This window comes from Palaemon carinicauda, chromosome 12 (genome assembly GCF_036898095.1).
Source record: "Palaemon carinicauda isolate YSFRI2023 chromosome 12, ASM3689809v2, whole genome shotgun sequence".
NCBI classification, from domain to species: Eukaryota; Metazoa; Arthropoda; class Malacostraca; order Decapoda; family Palaemonidae; genus Palaemon; species Palaemon carinicauda.
The window spans coordinates 47,422,233-47,438,829 of NC_090736.1; the positions used below are offsets into that span (position 1 = coordinate 47,422,233).

At 44.1% G+C, this 16,597-nt stretch overlaps 1 long non-coding RNA gene across 2 annotated transcripts in view; it reads left to right on the forward strand.

Annotated features, from left to right (window-relative positions):
- Positions 1–1,060: 1,060 nt before the first annotated feature.
- Positions 1,061–16,597, forward strand: part of LOC137650539 (uncharacterized) — a 75,872-nt gene continuing 60,335 nt past the window's right edge. For both annotated transcript variants that reach the window (XR_011045980.1, XR_011045981.1), the window contains exon 1: positions 1,061–1,166. This is a non-coding gene — a long non-coding RNA (uncharacterized lncRNA). The remainder of the gene's footprint in view (positions 1,167–16,597) is intronic.

A 16,597-nucleotide genomic window follows, 5' to 3' on the forward strand; every position in this document is an offset into this window, starting at 1 on the left:
AACAGGGAAAATAGCCCAGTGAGGAAGGGAAACAAGGAAAAATAAAATATTTTAAGAACAGTAACAACATTAGAATAAATTGTTACTCTTTAGGTGTCATATTCCACCCTTGATAAAAGCCATGTAAATTTCATATGATAAATTTGTGAGTGCTATTGGTCTCAATTCCTTTGCTGATGATTTGTTTTTCTTTTTTAACATTTTTGTTATGGATTCTTTTCCAGCTTTTGGGTTTTTTCTTGCATAGCTAATTCCTCTTTGCAACAGTTCATTGGTGTATTCTTACATATATCATTTATCATCATAGCTTTATAATAGCGTGGCTTTAGCTTATCTGGCCCTGCCGCTTTACCTTTTTTTTTTTTTTTGGCGTTTTATGCATTTTTTTTTTCTCTGGGGCATGCATGGGTTTACTCCGACATTTAATATAACATCCTAAAGCTCCCTCAGATGATCAGGTACACTACATTCGTTAATTATCATAATATCATCTTCTTTTATCAAATTATCCTGGTATTTACTCGTTTTCTCCTCATTCCTGATCTCTGATATCCTATTTTTGTATATTGTAGAATGTTTTCTAATTTTTATTTCAAGGGGCATGCATGGGTTTACTCCTTCGACATTTAATATAGCATCCTAAAGCTCCCCTAAATGTTCAGGTATACTACATTCGTTAACTACCATAATGTCATTTTCTCTTCTCAAATTAATCCTGGTATTCACTCTTCTCCTCATTCCAAATCTCTAATGATTTAAGGATTTAAGGATTTGATATCCTATTTTCGTATATTGTAGACTGTTTTCTAAAATTTTATTTTGCAGAAGATCACTTAGGGACTGAGGGGAGCCATATGCTCAGTGATGTTTACAATGTTGATTTTGTTTAATGCGAATTAAAAATTTATGATGCTCTTCTAAACCTAAGGATTTAAGGATTAAGGACTCGGTATCCTATTTTCATGTGTATTATAGACTGTTTTCCAAAATTTTGTTTTGCAGAGTGATCACTTAGGGACTTAGGGGAGCCATGTATTTTAGTATTGTTTACAATTTTGACGAGTCAATGTGGAGTCGAAGTGCGAGGCTTTTTTATGTTTTTTTTTTAAAGTAACATATTTTACGAAGTCTACGAAACTATATGAATGATTAAAGAATGTGTGAATGTAAGTAAAAGAAGAATAAAGTAATGAATTAGTGATTGGTAAGCTTAAACAGACCAAGAACTACTGCAGCCTGCCGAATTATAAGTTTCGGTATGCCAGACTGCATGACCTGCTTGGGAATGTATGCAGGCCAAAATTATAGTAGTGTAGCCATACGTTAACGCAAATATATTATATGGTCCAATCATAGGTGCTAGGTAAGGCAAATGGGGTTGCATGAGGTAGGCTAGAAGCTACCTTTAAAGAAAATGCAAAGGTATTATAGTTTAAATTTTGAATTAGAATTGTTTTGGATATAATTATATATGTTATTTTACTGTAAATGATTTTTATTTTAGAGAAAAATAACAATATTTCACTTGGTTGGGATAGTTTGTAAAACAGCAGACTGTCCACCAACTAATCCTAGGAGAAGTGACTGAGGTTCTCGGCTGTAAGAACATGGCGAGGAAGGTGAGGTTAGGTGGGGGTTATTTTAGGTTTGCCTATAATTATTGTATTAAAAAAAATACAATTCACTTTTGCCATTCCAATGACAAATGGTTTAATTTTGACTTTGCAAAAGTTCCCATTTGTTCCTTCACAAATACAAACTTTCGTAGGAGCCTTTGTATATCAGCGGCCAGTTCTTCCTATGCGAATTAAGGATGGACATCAGCTAACCGGAACTTTCCCCCATAACCTACAAGCCGTGTCCTTACCTACTTACCTAACGGGGGGCTAACGGCCCCCTGCGACCCTCCTCCCCCCTCACACTACTGTATTCTAAGTTAACCATAATCAAACATATAGGTGGCCGCTGTTATACATACAACCCCTTTCGTACTTTACCTTTGAGATATTGACTCAGTGTAGGCTGCTTCATCCAAAGAAACTTTAATGCTGGTTAGTGGCGGGTGGACCAACTACCCCGCTTGTACTCTTACCCAGTTGGCTGCATTTGAATACAGGTGTTCACGTCGCTCTCTCCCGGTATACCTTACCTAATTCACAGGCTGTAATAACTGTATTAATTCCTTATTCAGGGTGTGTGTGTTCTTGAAGATCTTCTAGGAGAAGGACAATCCAAAATCAAACCATTGTTCTCTAGTCTTGGGTAGTGCCATAGTCTCTGTACCATGGTCTTCCACTGTCTTGGGTTAGAGTTCTCTTGCTTGAGGGTACTCTCAGGCACACTATTCTGTAAATATCAGGAAAGGTTGAAAATGGCATATGATGAGGTGGGAGTAAGAGAAACTGGTAATTTAGAGGAGGAATGGAAGTTAGTAAAAGAAAATTTTGTTGGGATTGCAAGTGATGTATGTGGCAAGAAGGTTGTTGGAGGCAGCATGAGGAAGGGCAGTGAATGGTGGAATGAAGGAGTGAAGGTGAAAGTGGAAGAGAAGAAGAGGGCTTTTGAAGAATGGCTGCAGAGTAATAGTATAGAGAAGTATGAAAAATATAGAGAGAAAAAGGTGGAAGTAAAGCGCAAGGTACGTGAGGCAAAGAGGGCAGCTGACCTGAGGTGGGGTCAGGGATTGGGTCAGTCATATGAAGAGAATAAGAAGAAGTTTTGGAAAGAAGTGAAGAGAGTAAGGAAGGCTGGCGCAAGAATTGAAGAGACAGTGAAAGATGGAAATGGAAGGTTGTTAAAAGGAGAGGAGGCAAGGAAAAGGTGGGCGGAATATTTTGAAAGTTTGCTGAATGTTGAGGATAATAGGGAGGCAAATATAACTGCTGTTCCAGGTGTTGAGGTGCCAGTGATGGGAGATGAGAATGAGAGAGAGATAACAATAGAGGAAGTGAGGAGAGCACTAGATGAAACGAGAGTAGGAAAAGCATCTGGTATGGACGGTGTGAAAGCTGAGATGTTGAAGGAAGGGGGTGTGACTGTACTTGAATGGTTGGTGAGATTGTTTAATATGTGTTTTGTGTTGTCAATGGTACCAGTAGATTGGGTTTGTGCATGTATTGTACCACTATATAAGGGTAAGGGAGATGTGCATGAGTGTTGTAATTCAAGAGGTATTAGTTTGTTGAGTGTAGTTGGAAAAGTGTATGGTAGAGTACTGATTAATAGGATTAAGGATAAAACAGAGAAGGCAATCTTGGAAGTACAGGGTGGTTTTAGAAGAGGTAGGGGTTGTATGAATCAGATTTTTACAGTTAGGCAGATATGCGAGAAATATTTAGCAAAAGGTAAGGAGGTGTATGTTGCGTTTATGGATCTGGAGAAAGCATATGATAGAGTTGATAGGGAAGCAATGTGGGATGTGATGAGGTTATATGGAGTTGGTGGAAGGTTGTTGCAAGCAGTGAAAAGTTTATACAAAGGTAGTAAAGCATGTGTTAGAATAGGAAATGAAGTGAGTGATTGGTTTCCGGTGAGAGTGGGGCTGAGACAGGGATGTGTGATGTCGCCGTGGTTGTTTAACTTGTATGTTGATGGAGTGGTGAGAGAGGTGAATGCTCGAGTGCTTGGACGAGGATTAAAACTGGTAGGCGAGAATGACCATGAATGGGAGGTAAATCAGTTGCTGTTTGCGGATGATACTGTACTGGTAGCAGACACAGAAGAGAAGCTTGACCGACTAGTGACAGAATTTGGAAGGGTGTGTGAGAGAAGGAAGTTGAGAGTTAATGTGGGTAAGAGTAAGGTTATGAGATGTACGAGAAGGGAAGGTGGTGCAAGGTTGAATGTCATGTTGAATGGAGAGTTACTTGAGGAGGTGGATCAGTTTAAGTACTTGGGGTCTGTTGTTGCAGCAAATGGTGGAGTGGAAGCAGATGTACGTCAGAGAGTGAATGAAGGTTGCAAAGTTTTGGGGGCAGTTAAGGGAGTAGTAAAAAATAGAGGGTTGGGCATGAATGTAAAGAGAGTTCTATATGAGAAAGTGATTGTACCAACTGTGATGTATGGATCGGAGTCGTGGGGAATGAAAGTGATGGAGAGACAGAAATTGAATGTGTTTGAGATGAAGTGTCTGAGAAGTATGGCTGGTGTATCTCGAGTAGATAGGGTTAGGAACGAAGTGGTGAGAGAGAGAACGGGTGTAAGAAATGAGTTAGCGGCTAGAGTGGATATGAATGTGTTGAGGTGGTTTGGCCATGTTGAGAGAATGGAAAATGGTTGTCTGCTAAAGAAGGTGATGAATGCAAGAGTTGAGGGGAGAAGTACAAGAGGAAGGCCGAGGTTTGGGTGGATGGATGGTGTGAAGAAAGCTCTGGGTGATAGGAGGATAGATGTGAGAGAGGCAAGAGAGCGTGCTAGAAATAGGAATGAATGGCGAGCGATTGTGACGCAGTTCCAGTAGGCCCTGCTGCTTCCTCCGGGGCCTTAGATGACCGCGGAGGTAGCAGCAGTAGGGGAGTCAGCATTATGAAGCTTCATCTGTGGTGGAAATGTGGGAGGTTGGGCTGTGGCACCCTAGCAGTACCAGCTGAACTCGGTTGAGTCCCTGATTAGGCTGAAGGAACATAGAGAGTAGAGGTCCCCTTTTTGTTTTGTTTCATTGTTGGTGTCGGCTACCCCCCAAAATTGGGGGAAGTGCCTTGGTATATAGATAGATAGATTGTGCTTTATTAAAGTTTTCTTAGTTTAAATAGGAAATATTTATTTTAATGTTAACTATTCTTAAAATATGTTATTTATCCTTGTTTTCTCTCCTCACGGGGCTGTTTTCCCTGTTGGAGCCCCTAGCCTTATAGCATACCGTTTTTCCAACAAGGGTTTTAGCTTAGCAAGTAATAGTAATAATAATAATAATAATCTGCAATTATGCGTGTTTGTCCCGGCTTGACAGGCCACTCCTGCCGTACCTTTATGTCGGTCAAGGAGACGGATCCGCACCAGCTTTGCTCTTTGTGCGATTGTTGGGAGTGGTCATGTTTCCAGTGGGAGTGGTACAATAGACATAGAAAGAAGAAATCTGAAATGGGTTCTTCACCTTAGGGTTCATCCTCAAAGTCAAAGAAACCTTGACTCCTTTTTCTTGCGGCTCTGACTCTCCCCCCTGCCGCTTCCTGTTCAGGTTCCTCCAGATGCCGAGGGGACAAGAGCGATTCTCATTTAACCTCAGGACAACCTTCCAGTCTGGAAGACTGTTGTTTCCCCTATCGAAGCGGTAGCGGCATCCCCTCGAAGGGAGTCTAGCTCTTTTGACGCTCTGCATCATCTTTGACCTTCCTTGGGGCTTTTAGGTTCCCCCACTAAGGAATGGCTCTTGGAGGTGTTAACGCTAGAGGCACAGTGGAAGAACACATCTGCCTCCGCAGGAGTTATCCTCGGCACTCCCTGGACCCCTGGAGGGGAGTCCCTTCCAGTCAGTCTTATGCCACTAGAGGAAACATGCTCCAGAGTTCCTCACCCACTTGAGGTTCTGGAGATTTGTTCTCGCCTGAGTTTCAGCTTAGGACACATGCCCCCAGGGTGAGTGTGCGTGCTGAGTTGGCTCAGCATGCTGCATTTAACCAGCACCAGTGGCGGCTCGTGTATAGGCACTGTGGAACTTCAGCAGTCCCTATTTTCACTTTATATTATTGATAAGATTCAATATAATTTTTCTTTATTTTTTCCTTTATACTTATGCAATATATAATCCTTAGATTTAATGTAAATAATCATCCTTCAGTTTATGAAAATAATAAAATAAATTTTTTTATGTATCAAACTGTGGACTTCACAGTTTTAGCAACAAGATGTTTGACTGTTGTTTTTTTTTTTTTTTTTTTTTTACTGTGTGTGTGTGTGTTGGGCTAGAGTTAGATTATCATTCTTCCAGCTATTCTATTTTATTCATTTTCTTTTTGGTGCCCTTGACAATTCTCATGGCTACGTCATAGGCAGAACGCTGCTTTTCAACACTGAAAGTGATAAAAACTTTTCTTAGAAGCATTATGAATTTGGAAAGGCGTAATGCACTAGTAGTGCTTTCAATTGAGAAAACTTATCTCAGTTGTCATCCAGAAATCAAGGAGAAAATTATTTATCTTTTTTCACAAATTAAAACAGGAAGAATGGCTTTCATTTTTAAATGAGTGAAATCAAGCTTAATCAGTAACAATTTAGGATATACTGTAGTCATTAAAATTTTTTTTATTTTGTTCTTTTAAGATTCTATCAAGTTTCTTAATAAATTTTCTTAAACCTATTTGTTTCCTATTACAGTAGTGTACACAGTATTAAAACAAAGGCTTAAAATTTTCTGGAGCAGCACCCCTAATAATTTTAGCCGTGAGCCGCCACTGCCTAGCACGCTGAGTTCACTCACCCTGAGGTTCCTTGTGGACCTCACAGTTAAGAGCCTGTCATCCCTTCTGGGTCAACGAGAGGTTGTTCTCACACAGGTAGAGAAATTATTATAAAATCTGGAATGATGAGCCTTTGCCTCTGCCATTAGATCCGACAGTGTCAGCTTAGTCTAAAGCATGACACTGGAGAAGTTGGCAGCTCAGTCATTGAGGTTTTCAGCTGCAGACACAGCTAACTTGAGAATGTTCTGCTTTTTGGGGCCAGGGGAGTTGAGTTCTTCAGCTATAACTCAGCAAACCAGTGGACCAACTGAATCTTAAAGAGACGAGATGCCGTCATCTCCAAGTTCCAGTGGCAGGTGCCAATGAGGAAAGCTCTCCGTCTTCACAACTCATTGATCTCCTCTTCTCTGTTTGGTACCAAGAATATTGATGCGGTAGGAGAGTGTTGAAGAAAGGCGAGTCAGGGCTCCCTTCTCCACAGAGTCGTAATATTCCATCCTCCCCCTTTGGCACCAGCTGCGCCGAAAATGTCACCACTTTGCAGGCAGGCACATATAATAAGACGTCTAAGTAATATTCTTGGCAGTCCACCACCAAGAAGACTTCTCATGCCAGACAACCCTTTCATGACAGGAAGGCACATGGAAGGATAGGGAGAGCTGCAAGACATGGACAGTGCCCCCACTATGGGGCATTTCTCGCACAATACCACCGGTAGGAGAATTCCTGAGGCACAGATGGCAGAGATGGGAGTGCCACAAGTCCAAACCATGGACAGTCAAAGTTCTCCAAGCGGGTTACTCTGTCCCATTCATCAGCTCTCCCCCTCCCCTTAGTCATCATTCTGTGCAGTCGTTGTCCTTTGAGAAGGGATCAACGAAGAATGTCGCCTCCAGGGTGCTCTCCAAGAGGTTTTTGTCAGATCCCCAGGCTTCTTCAGTTAACTCTCTCTACGGGATCTAGAGATATATACAGTACTAGAGTACTGCATTGTGTGTTGGGCTTGGGATCCTGTGTCATGTACCCTCTCTGCGGCCTCTTGGAATTTTGAATCGGATTCCCCAGCTTTCCAGTGACCAAGGGACTGGCCAGGAGTTACGAACTTGGACACTTGTTGCCCCAGGTTAAAGGAGCTTTGGCATTCTCTTTGCAGGGACAATGGGATCCTGCTCCTCCTTCAGTGCACAATAGTTTGGTAGAGCAAGTTAAGAAGATTGCACCATTCGAAGCTTTCCCTGTTCATAGTCCCACACTGGAAGATCAAGAGTCGGGTGCAGAGGGATCTTCTCCCATGTTAGCACAGGTCCATCCCTCCACTCCCTCTAGCAGAGGAAGAGTATGAGTACTCCTCCCATTTCTGCCACATTAGTTCCAGGAATCTTTTCCCATCTATTGCCGGTGTTCCCGGGCTGCCTTTAGTACATGATTACATGGTCAGGTCTGTCCTTAGGACAGAAGAATCGTATTCAAGGGTGGAGTGGATGATTCACCGAGTAACCTGTTATGCCCTCTTCAAGAATTGATAAGATGGTACTCAGATTTTGTCTGCCCTTAAGGCATCGGACCTTGAATCGATACCATTAGAGGGAGACAATCCAGATCAGTATGTTTGACTGATGCCCGTGCTCACTTTCAAGGGTGCGACGGTTGGATGGAGTTTACCAAGAATCTGTTTTCCTGGGGTTTGGCCTCCGTTATTAGGCAGTACTTAGGTGTTCTTCAAGGGCATCGGGCCATCCCTTGGCCTGCCTGGGCCACCCCATTACCAGACAAGTTATCCCAGAAGTATCTATCAGGACAGACCACAACATCCCAGAATGAAGTGGGCATGCAGTTCTTCAAGTTACCTACCTGTTTCTTTCAGGCAGTAGGGCTGTGGAAGAAGGGAAGAAGAGGGTTACGCTTTGCAGTGTTCAACCCCCTCTTTTCTTATATCAGAAATTGCTTGTCGTGCCATAATTGATTGATTGATTTAAAGATGTCAGGCATCGTAGACAATCTAGCAGAAGCATAGAGGTGAGTCCTTCAGGATGGGTACTTACTACCGCCTTCTTCAGCTTCATGCATTCCCCCTTTTCTCTTTTGCTGATAGAGTACTCATCTGTTCTCCCAACTTCCTCTAGAACCCTGGCTTTGTGGACAGAAGTAGGAGGGATGTTGGAGTGGATTACGTTCGAAGAATTTCATCATAGAAAGACTTCTTTCTTTCAGTGGATCTGAAGGATGTATACTGTACTTTTATTGCAGTGTCTTACCAAACAATTATACAGCTGTAGGTTCCCTACGAATGGCAGACAATAGATTCAAAACTACCGCGGTGGCGCCACCATCGCTGATGTAGGTGACTGTCATCTCTCCCTACTCGAGGTACAACTGTCCAGGTAACATCAATTCGTTCTCTGCCGGCTTCTGGTGAACATCGGTGGTCGGTGCAGACTTTTTCTTCGTTTGTTGGGAAGTATTATCTCTCCAATATCGGTGAAGTATTCAACTCCGTGTTTGTAGGATTGAAGCTGAATTTCTTTTCTGCAATTTTGTGGTCTTACCATCATGTCGGACTCTAGTCCTTCAGTAGTTAGGTTTTGTGCCGGAGGGTGCAAAACTAGGTTATTTGAATTAATTTATGATTCGCACACTAAGTGCATTAAGTGTACGGGTTGTGAGTGCTCTAGAGAATCTACTTGTGATGAATGTAAGGATTGGAGTGAACAACAGTGGAAAGTTTTTGTTTCTCACTCGGGGAAGATAATGATAGGAAGAGGAAGGCGGCTCTCAGAGCTGAAAGTTAGACTAGTTTAGCTTCTTTGGCTTCTTCTATCTAAGCTCCTGCTCCTATTCCTTCTCCTTCTCCTCTTATTATGTCTCCGATCTTGAGTACTCCTACTCCTGTAACTCCTTTGCCAACTTCCCGGGGAGTTTCTCCTAACACCATTGCCAGCCTCGAGTCTAAATTTGAAAAGAAATTTTATGTATTAGCTATTACGGTGATGCAGTTAGGTTTATCTGTAAAGTCTTTCATAGGAAAGACTTCTAGGAAAGTGAGAAGTGTCAGTGCAGTGCAATCTGAGGGGGTGGCTGTTTGTCCCGATAGTTTTCCTAGACGAAGGTCACTGTCCCGCTTCCCCGCCTCGGGGAGAAGACATACCAGAGGTCCAAGGGAGACTGTCGGGGTTTGCCCACAGACAGTCGCTTCCTCCGTCGATCCTGTGGTGCGACAGCAGGATTCGACTAAACACCATTGGAAAGGTGTGTCGTTCGGTAATCAGTTATCGACACAGTCGAGTGATTCGTCGCCAGTTAGACGTCGTAAGTGGCATGATTCTTCAGTCTCATGTCCGTTGAAGAGACGTTCGACTGAAGAGGTGCTATCTCCGCCCCCTGTGAAGAGGAACAGAGAAGTAGATATCTCTCGCCCGTCAAGTAGCTACATGGACTTTGCCTTGTATTCTTACGCCAGTGACAGCTGCCTTCGACTCGGTTGTGAAGCGACCGATTCTGAGTTCGTCGAGATCTTCGACTCATCAAGCTGTCGAAACTTTTCCTTCGACTTCGCATGCGACAGATAATTCGACTGGCGCGAGACCTCTGGTGGCGATTGTGTCAAAATCCACGACCCCAGTTGCTTCGACTTCAACTCAAGAAGACGAGAATCTAATTCCGTTACTTCGACAGTTGCAAGAGCTGATGAACTGGATGAAAGAAAACAAACAATGTACGAAGAATAATGAGTCGAATCAAGAACCGTCTCTGTCGCCTATCTCTTCGGATGACGAGGAGGACTTAGAAGCGGAGTCTATCCCTCTCTCATGTTATTCAAAATTTTTACGCTACCTTCTCGACATGTACCCAGATTACAGTACTTCGTAGCAGCCGCTCCCAGGTCGCCTGCTTCCTTCTTCCTGATGAGAAGAAGAATTTCGATCCTCTTCTCCCGAAGCTCATTTTTTCCAAGGCTGCTAAACATTCGCTTCGTGATATAGAAGATTGGTTGAAGGTCAAGATAGAACTCAGGAAAGCAACTTTCGCCTATCCTCTGTCGAAGCTTATTAAGAAGAGGTATAGGCTCTACGTAACCGGAGAAGCCCTCTTTATGGGAGTTTCTGTCTCCTCCCAGGGGGACTGCTCTGGCTTGGTGGATGCAACTAGAAGGTCCGCATTTGCAGCAGCTAAAATATTCTTTACATCGCCCGAGTTGGACCATTTGGTAAAGAATATTTTCAAGATTTTAGAAATTATGAGTTTCTTGGACTGGACGATCGGAGCCCTCTCTACGAAAATAGAGGATTGCTCTACTCTTCAGGAAGACCTGGCCTCGGACTGGCTTGGGTTTTGTCATGTGCCGACAGATCAGTTTGAGATGGTTGCGATGAGCTGGCCTCTCTCTTTGCATTCGGGACTCTCAAGAAAAGACAGCTCTGGTGTTCTTTTGTTTCGAAAGGAGTCGCTTCGCCTCAGAAGTCCGCACTTTTGTTTTCTCCTCTCGACAAGGATCATCTGTTTCCCGAAGAAATAGTGGCCAAGATTCTGTCCGCACTGGAAAAGAAGTCTACTAATGACTTGCTTGCCCAGTCTTCTAAGCGGGTTACTGTAAACCCTCGACTGTGACGACTACCCCCTCGGAATCACCCTTGCAGAAGAAACCCTTTCTAGGTGATAGGTCCAAACCGTTCGTCAGGCCTCGATCGAATTTACGACACCCAACCAAGTCCTCGACCAAACCCAACACGAAATCATCCAAGTGATTTTTCAATCCTTCATGCTCCGATAGGGGGCAGATTGAGCGATTTTTGGGAGGAATGGAGTCGCAGAGGGGCAGAGTTCTCCGGTTCGGTTACTCCATTCCTTTCAAAGACACTTCTCCTCTATCCAGTGTTCCCATCACATTATCCGCCTGCTCTCCAGGCTCGGAGAAGTTTGTAGCCTTAACCCAAGAAATAGAGATTCTCGTGCAGAAAGCGATCATAGAGGAGATAAGCAACAGACCATCCTCGGAGTTTTTACAACCGTCTTTTCTTAGTCCCCAAGTCATCGGGGGGCTGGAGGCCCGTACTGGATGTAAGCACACTGAATTTGTTTGTCCAGAAGACCAAATTCAATATGGAAACGACTTGTTCAGTTTTGGAATCCCTTCGTCAAGGGGACTAGATGGTATCCCTGGATATGCAGGACACATACTTCCACATTCTAATTCACCAGGACTCCAGGAAATACCTTCGGTTTGTGTTCATGGACAAGACCTACCAGTTTCGAGCTCTTTGCTTCGGCCTCTCAACAGCACAGCAAGTATTTACGCGAGCGTTGACTCCTCTGGGAAAGTGGTTACACCTCCTGGTCAGGTTACGCTGATCCCTCGATTTGTTCAAGGGAAAATGAACGTGTTGGCGGACGGACTAAGTCGCCTTCTTCAAGTACTGCCGTTAGAATGGACTCTCGATGCAAAGGTCTGCCTAGACCTATGGAATTTATGTGGCTCGCACGACCAACTTGGTGCGCACGAACAACTAGGTGCAACGCAATCAGTTGAAGTGCGCGAACAACTCTTATGACAGAGTTTTTCAAACTCTCATTGCGTGAAGTGTTCATGAGTGCACAGGAGTTTTACTCTCATAACCGAGTTTTCAAACTCTCGTCCCGTGAATTGTTTGCGCGCGCCCATCGTCATCAAGAGTTTTACTCTGATGACAGAGGGATGCCTGCTGCCTAAAGGTTTACGAATCTCTACAGGTAACTATGTCAGTTCCTTTGGGTCCTGGTCACGTAACACGATTCCTGAAATTTCCGTCAGGAATCAGCGACAGAGTTCCTACGGATTCTCGGCACATCTCTTAAGGTCGTGAGAACAGTATTCACAAATAGATTCTGAACCCGTAGGTTCTCATCCGAATCTCTTGGTTTCCGTGATCCAGAGTTTTCTGAAAACTCTATGGTTGACCCCCCCCTACGGGATGGGTCTTCCGAAGGTGTGACTTGTTACGTCACTCTACACTCCCAGCTGATTACTATATCAGCTAGTCTGGTTTCGCCAGCACCGATCCTTTCGTTTTCGAACGAACCACCGTTATCTTTCCTCCACCTTCCCACTTCGAGTGGTTTGGTTAGCAGACGGAAATGAGTGAGGAATAAAAAATTCTTTACATTCCAGTTCATTTCCCTGGCAGGCCTTGCCTGATTTAGACGGTAGTTTTCTCACTAGCGAGAAAGCGTTCGATGGCAACCCCTTCGGGTAAGTGGTCAATGGCAATTATGTCTGGCATTCTTGAAGCAAACTCCCTCATACGAGACTTCACCCTTTTCGGGAGACTCGTTCCTGAAAAGTTTTTACAGAACTTCAATGGGTGTTGTTTAAACTTCATGAAGGCCGTAGGCCGTCCTGGAGCATGCGCTCTAACCAAGACAAAACCGCGAGGTTATTGTCTTAAACTCGTTTCTACCGTTTGATGGAGGCAGCCTCTCCCGTCATTGTACCCTGGGTATAACGACTTGCCTTTTACACGATAGGCTTCCGAGACCTTTTTCTGGGGCGGCCTGTGACGGCCGGTGAGAAAGGTCCTTCCTTATACCTTTCCTAATATAAATCTTCCAAATATACTAGAGAAAGATAAAAGCATGGAATGCAGAGGTTACAACCCTCGCGCGAACACCTTGTAGGTGTCGTGTATTAAACAAAGGCGTGTGAAAACCACTATTCACAGGTTGTCTTCCATTAAGATAATCCCTTCATCAATGGGGAGGGCCGTGACAGGCCCTAGAGAACATGGTTGAACTCCCCAACGACACCTACCACGCGCGCCCTCTAGGACATCCTTCCTTCTGTAATTGGACTTGCATCAAGCCGAGTTTTTTTGGGCACAGTGTTTTTTCGAAGAGTTTCTCGTTATTTCAACATGACTGACGTTGTTACTTCACCCTTACCAATGTTAAGTACCATAGTTTGTTTTGGCAGCTTTTGGTAGTACCGGGCATTTGTTCTGTTTCCAATATGGTGGTTTTTAGTTTTGGAAGCGATTGTCCTGCCGAGGTATCGGCAGCCATTTTGGGTATGTTCGCTTCGATAAATTTTCTAGTTATTTTTGCCCATCTGGTACTCTGTCAGCTAGGTTATATCACTTAAGTTTTATGGCCTTTTATGTTATCATTAATTATTATTAGTTTTTACTATGGTATTTATTTGCTTGCAAGTCCAATTTGGACCTACGAAGAATAGCGATTTAAAGATAGCGTTTTAAAGCATAGTAGCGATTTAAAGCTTAGCGATTTAGTCTGTTAATTTGTACCCTGGAGGGTTCGTTTTAGACTATATCCTTGTTTATTTGTTACGTTTTCGTTATTCTTCGTTATTACTATTACTAAGAAAAAGCAATCAATTTTATTAATTTTCTTATTTTATTGTGTGATGTTAATTTTTAATATGTAACCTTGAGAGCGAAAGCATAGAGTGCTCGTTTCCTGTTCTACAGGTATGAGTTATCCTTTCTCTCGTTTTCTTTGAGTAAGAGAGGTGAATTTCCCGTTCTCCGTTTTTATACGATCACGGGTTATTCAGGCCTCCTCTCAGTATCAGAGTTGATGATAGTACGTTTAATATTATAAACGATTTATTGATGTGGTTACTGTTAATATAGCTAACACTATTATTTGGTACGTTAGTGTATGAGTCATTAATTGGGGTCGTTTTATAACGACACCCTTAGCTCCGCCTTGAGTTATGCTTAGCTCCGCCTTGAGTTATGCTCCGCTATAATGGATACTCATTGGGTGAGAACTAGTTATCGTTCCGGAGCAGATTTTTGGAGTGCAACGGTGAAATCCGGCACTCGGACTCCGGCTGAAGCCTTTTACACACGAACCTTTGTCATGTTTGATCACAATTACACCGTTAAGGCCCCCGTTTTCATCGTATCTCCGGCTTCACTGGAGATAACTCATTCATTGAGGTTAATGTTATCGTACCGGAGACGGTCACGATATCACGATGACGGGCCTTTGCTACCAGACCTCCGGTAAAAACAGAGATCAAGCAGGAGTCCAGAACCGGAGTTAACAGTGTGATACCGATGAAGTTTAGAGATTCATGCTACGTGGTTACTGGTTTCTATTATAATTTCTTAATTTATTAAGGTGTTAGCTACTACCATACTCACACATAATTAAGATTTAAGTGTTTCTGATTCATAAGTCAATGACAAGAATCTCAAGGAACATCCAGACTTATGTCTTCTTTCTTTTTACAGAAAGTCCGCTGCACTGCCAGGGGCTGCTCCGCTGCCTTTACTGATCCCATGGGCCATGATCTATGCCGGGCCCATGCCCATTGCGCCATATCCTTCTCTCGGGAACCGGGACAAGCCCCCTATACGATATGGTTTCCGGAGTCATGCATGCTCTGCTATGAGCTGTCAGCCCTACTCCTGAGCGAGGAGGTAAGTTGGTTCTAGTGTCCCTGTTAATATCCTTTGCGAAGAATTAATTGCTCTTTATATATTGACTTCAGTTTTGGCTTCATCATTAATTCCCCTCTCCTCTTTCAGGCGGATGATGAATCTCTCAGGGAGGCGAGAGCTACTCTCCGGCCTTGAGTGTCAGGGTTTGGGAGGAATGCGCCGGCTGGCGCACCCTATCTCCTTGATGGAGACATGGCGTCTCGCCTATTCCCAGGCTCTACTACTGCAGCAGTTCCACCGGAGACAGCGGCCCCGTTAATTGAAGTGGTTAGAGCAACCATTCTAACTGAGGAAGAGGTTTTAGTGACGGAGGCCGAGCCCTACCTAGGTCTGGACGAGGAACCCATGGATGAGCAGGTAGGTGGTGTTGAGTTGGTGGACCCCCTTTCACCCCACACTCCTTCCTCTACTACTTCCTTTCACGGCTTTGATAAACCTACGGCTTCTCCTCGAGGTCCCTCCGTTCCTGTACGACCCAAGGTGAAGCCACTACGTACCTTTAAGCCTTCAGCTTTGCCATTATCAGTGTCACCGGTTCCGGGACCCTCAAAGGATCCTGATGTTCATATTACTATACCTAAAACCGTGACTCCTAAGAAGTCAAAGTCCACTAAGTCCAGGGCTTCGTTAGAGGATCAGGCTCGGGAGCCCCCTTTATCCGCCGCCATGGTCAGGGATATTGTGAAAGAACAGATACAACAGTATCTTCAACAGTCTAGGGCAGACCAAGGAGCTATGACGGAGCTCAAAGATATGGTGGCAAGTCTCATCCGTTCCGGAACTCGGATGCCCCCTCCTTCAGCCCCGGACGCATCGAAGTTACCTCCCTTCGAGAAAAACAACCCTTGGAGGTTTGCCTTACATGCTCCATATATTGATGGTGCCATAACTCTAGAGGGCATAGGCACCCGTCCTCTAGAGGACTTAGAATTTTACCCTCCGGGACTAGAATTCCCATTCAACGGCTTCGTCCGATTGAAAGAACATGCCTTGGTTAGGTTAGACAAGGTACCGAAGGAAACGGTAATATTCCCTAAAGAGCAGGCCCAAGCTTTCTGGGCCAGGACGTTGTCAGACTGGGGGTGCACTAATTCCAAGCTCACCCCACACAAAGGGGCCTACACCATATTTACAGCTTCTCCAGTTATTACCTTGCCTATTACAGATAAAGTGGCAGCTCTTACTTTTCAGGCTATCAAAGAAGGTTCTGCCATGCCGGCTCTGAAAGAGACCGATCCCACCTCCATGCTCATTCCGAGTACCGTTACTATCTGGGATGATGCCCCCGCTACTTTCACAGTAGGGAAGTTAGACCCAGACTGTGCCTCTAATCTGTTCTCCGAGAAGCTTCCTAAATTACCAGATATTCTTCTCAAAACTGAGTTTGAGGCACGGAATAGGTTGGCTAGGTCTCTCCACTCCATTACCTCCGTGGAGTCCCTAACCTCACTTTATCCGACCGAGACCTTGTTCCGGGTATTCACAAAGAACCTGTCTCTGTCCTTCCAAATCGACTTACACGAGTTTTGTTCGGCTCGGGTTAGTTGCAGGAAGCACGTTCTTTCTGAGGCCTCGATCAGGCATGAACCGAATAGGCTGATAGCTTCCCCCTGCTGGGGTAAGAACCTTTTTCCTCAGGAGGAGGTGAACAAGGTACTACAAGACGCTGCGAGAACAAATCAAAATTTGCAAGTGAGGTGGGGCCTCACTGCCAAAAAGAGGGTTGAAGGTCAAAAACAAACCTTCTTCAGGAAGAAA